Raw genomic sequence first — 4,261 nt, 5'->3', positions numbered from 1 at the left:
TGGATATGCACTGCTAATGTGTAGGGTGATGAGTAGAGGTTGTCATTGGGGATTCTTCCTACTTAGTAGCTTATATCTGTCTGTGGCCTCTTCAGGATGCTCTTTCAGGCTTCCTGAAACATTCTGGGTTCCATTAGTGTGGTCTGTAGTGAGCATTCCTGGAAATACCTCTGCTGTCTTCCACCATCATGAGGGTGAATAGCCATCTGGCTGACCCTGTGCATCATTTATAACCCAAACCTATCAGATTATTGTTGTAGAAGGAGAAATCTGAAATACTAGTTTAGCTCACAAGTATCCGGATCACCTACCCTGAGACCACAAGTTTCACAAGTGTATTGGCACATAACAGGCATAGAGGTGAGTTGTGGTATCCATAACACCTGTAGGAGACCCTGAGAGTGGAGGTCACAGAACTCATGGTGAATTCCAAAACTATGCCAAGTGATCTAGAGAGAAGTAGTCTGAAAGCCCTGTCATGGCCCTGTGCCTTAGGCTTGCATTAGTCACTGCAACTGTGTGACAGAAATACCCCAGAGTCAGGTCCTGGAGGATTCTTCTGTTAGGAGAAGTCACAGTTAAGGTGAACACTGAAAGAAACGTAAAGGTGTGGGCCCAATCTCTCCATTTTATATCTAGAGAAGCAGCAGTCCAGAAACAGAAGGACTTGTCCAGGTCAGCATCTCCTGAAGTAGCTGTATCAAGCCCACAATTAGATATTGCCTACCAGGGCTCCATATTCCAACGTGTCTTTCCACAACCTTCTGGGACCTTACAGCGTGCAGCTGAGAGGGTTGTTCTCAGGATCTTAGTGTCAGAATGAGGAGGTGACTGTCTGGGATCCCTGCTCTCCTCTTCACCCACCTGGTCCAGTTTGCATTCTGAGACTTTTAGTCCCTTACTGGATGTCACCTTTTGTAGTGACAACTAAAACTTGGGTTTCTGGGGTCTCTCTTGGGATCTCTGTTTGCCTCCCACACTCCCAAGCTGCGATGACATTGCAATGAAGACTTTGATGTGCTAAGAGCCAGCAGGCAGCCTGGGGATGGAGCCTACCCCATGCACTTAGGTTTCTAATACTTACCAGCTGTTGGTGTGGACTGGAGGCTTTAATGGGTCCTAGGAAACAGAATAAGATTGGGTGAGGGTTAGATGCTAATTCATCTTATCTGCTCACTTTTCTACATGTGCCCTGTAAACACCTGCCCCTCTTTTTTCTCAGGCTATCTTCTCAAAACTTTGTTGCAGTAGAGGATGGAGTGGACATTACTTGAGGGAATCTGCCGGCATCCTCATTTTTGTCAGAGATAGTGCCTTCATACTAAACCTTTGTATTTACTCCTTAATACCAACTAAATCAAGCACTCCTAGGGTTTGGATTTTAAGACACTCAGGGTGTTCAAGGTCTCTTCACCTAGGACAGAGAGCTCCACAGTGGCACCGACATGTGACAACAGGTAGGGAGATGAGTCTTGAGAACTGTAGCACCCGTAGGTCCCTGAGAGGGCAGAGGTCACAGCACACATGGAGAATTCTGCCTGGAACTCTCTATCTTGTACCTTTGATTTTATTCCCTGTGGTTGTGTGCTGCTTTCTCCTTTACAGAACGGAAGCGTCAGCTCTGTATGTTGACTGACACAGTAAGATCACGTTGTCTCCAGACTCTAATGTTGAGTTTGGCTTCACTGAGAGGGAAGGACTGGCAGGAAGCTGTCCCGAAGAGGACAGAGATAATGAGAGCCTGCCTTCAAAGTTCTGAGCTGAGACTTCACAAAAGTCAGGTCTGAGCACCTGGAACTCTGTTTATTTTTGCTGCCCGAATTCTTAAAAGGTTCCCCTATCTCTGCATCTGTTCCTGAATAAGATCCCTGTTTCTCATCCCTGCAATAATCTCTTAGGTCCCCCATGAGAGCTCATGCAGAAGTTAGGTCCCATATTGAATCTATTTAGTTCCTCATCTGTGATCATGATGTCCAGGGGATCACTGAAAGCTGACAATCAAAGGAGAGGTTGTGTGCACCATAGCATCTGTATTGGCCTCCTGTAGCCCTGCTCATATAGCCCATATATTATCCCTATGCATGAAAGCAGCATTAAACACCTGGAATAAGGTTCATGAGCCAGGAGAACAACTAAAAGCTTATACCAGAATCGAACAGGGACCTACAAAACTGTTCCAGGACTTCTTACAAAGGTTAACTAGGGCAGTAGAGTTACAGGTAACAGATCCAGAAACAAGACAATCAATTACATATGTAATAGCTTATGAAAATACAAACCCAATATGCAAAAGAATACTTTTGCCTTTAAAGATCAGCTAAGCTCAGCTACAAGAATGGGTTTTGTATACAGCCAACATTGACTATCATGTGCAAGACACTGGATCTTGGGTAGGACAAGTCATCTTGAAAGGTTTAAAAAGGCAACAGGAGATTAAATGTTCTAGAGGTGACAACACAAGGCCTTGGGAAGGAGAAGCACCTTACAGAGGTCAACGTAGGTATCAAGAGGCCAGAGTTTATCACCACTATGAACCAGAACCTTGGGTAGGAAGAGCCTTCCCCAGGAGACCACGAAGGCGCCAGGAACCTAGATGTTTCAGCTGTGGTAGAATTGGACATATCAAGAGAAATTGTAGACAAACGAATTCTAACAGTGCTTCATACAAAAGGCCACTGCCTTCTGGATTGTGTAGAAGATGTGGTAAGGGCAGACACTGGACCAATGAATGTAGATTGACCAGGGACATACAAGGGAACCTGTTAAGGTGGGGAAACTCTGAGGGGGGACTCAAGAAAGCCCCCACATTGAGAAAGGTCCAGTCATTCCCAGTAGCAGTGGAAGACAATCTCTCACAGGATGAATAGATAGTTTTTTTGCCTATTGTGAAAAGTAATACTGCTCTAGATGGTAGTTTGGCTAGTGATGAAGAATCAAATGTGACTGGACAAGATGAGAAACACGTATTTTGCAGACCTCAGTCAAGGATAAAAGTTCCCATTTGAAGGTAAGGATTAATAATAAGGTTTTTAACGAGATTCTGGACACGGGAGCTGATGTGACTATTATTACACAAAAATCCTGGCCTCAGAGATGCCCTCTTAGAGAGGTGAATGCACAATTTTTAAGAATTGCAACTCTATCTAGAGTTCGACAGAATGTTCAGTTGGTGGTCTGCATTGGACCAGAAGGACAGAAAGGGAGAATGAAACCATATGTGGCAGATATAACTATAAATCTCTGGGGTTGTGATCTCTTACAGCAATGGAATACTCAGATTAATATTCCTCCAGTGTTGGTTACAAATTATGTACAATCTTTAGATAGTAGAAAAGATCTGGTAAGATGCTATGGAAAGTGGTTACCAACCATCCAGGCTGTACAGAAACTAGATACAAATGATGGACCTTCAGAGGAGCCCAAGACCCTGCCATTGAAATGGCTTACAGATGAACCTGTTTAGGTAGGACAATGGCCTATGACCTCTGAGAGACTAGATGCTTTAGAAAAGTTAGTACAGGAACAGCTAGATGCTGGACATATAGAGGAAGAATCAGGCCACAGAAGGTACAAATTAGGAGAGATAGTTATCAAACTCTTAATAGTCTTCAGAAGCTGCTAGGGGAAATTTCTCAATTACAAACGATTATTGATGTAGAAGGACATGACTTAAAGCATTTAAAAATGGCCCTTAAAGGTGATAAGGACCTAAACAGTCCACGGATATTATCCATTGAGGCAGAAAAAGAATTACAATGGGTAGAAAATCAGAATATTGGATGTGTATGTTGATCGGATAAATCTTGATTTAGACTGTATTCTGGTTATCTTACCATCCAGAGAATACCCTTCTGGCATTCTGATGCAGAGGGAAGACACCATATTGGACTGTATATTTCTGCCACATAAACAGAATAAAAAGTGAAAGACATATATAGAAAAGTTTTCTGATTTGATTCTGAAGGGCAAATTAAGACTCTGTCAACTGACTGGAAAAGATCCAGCAGATATTACAGTGCCTTTAATTAATGAGGAAATTTCCTCCTTGTGGAAGGATAATGAGTATTGGCAAATAGCTCTTACTGAATTTTGGGAACAATTAGCAACAAGTATCCCAAAACTGACAGAATTAAATTCATAAAAAGACAGTCTAGATTCTTCCTTGTTTTCTAAGACAAACTCCCATTTCTGGAATTCTTACCTTCCACACTGATGCCAACAAATCAGGTAAGGCAGGTTATAAAGCAGGTGAGGTAATTAT

This window comes from Cricetulus griseus, unplaced genomic scaffold (assembly GCF_003668045.3).
Source record: "Cricetulus griseus strain 17A/GY unplaced genomic scaffold, alternate assembly CriGri-PICRH-1.0 unplaced_scaffold_36, whole genome shotgun sequence".
Lineage (NCBI taxonomy): Eukaryota > Metazoa > Chordata > Mammalia > Rodentia > Cricetidae > Cricetulus > Cricetulus griseus.
The sequence above is the reverse complement of the archived record's forward strand: the minus strand, read 5'-3'. Positions refer to the sequence as shown.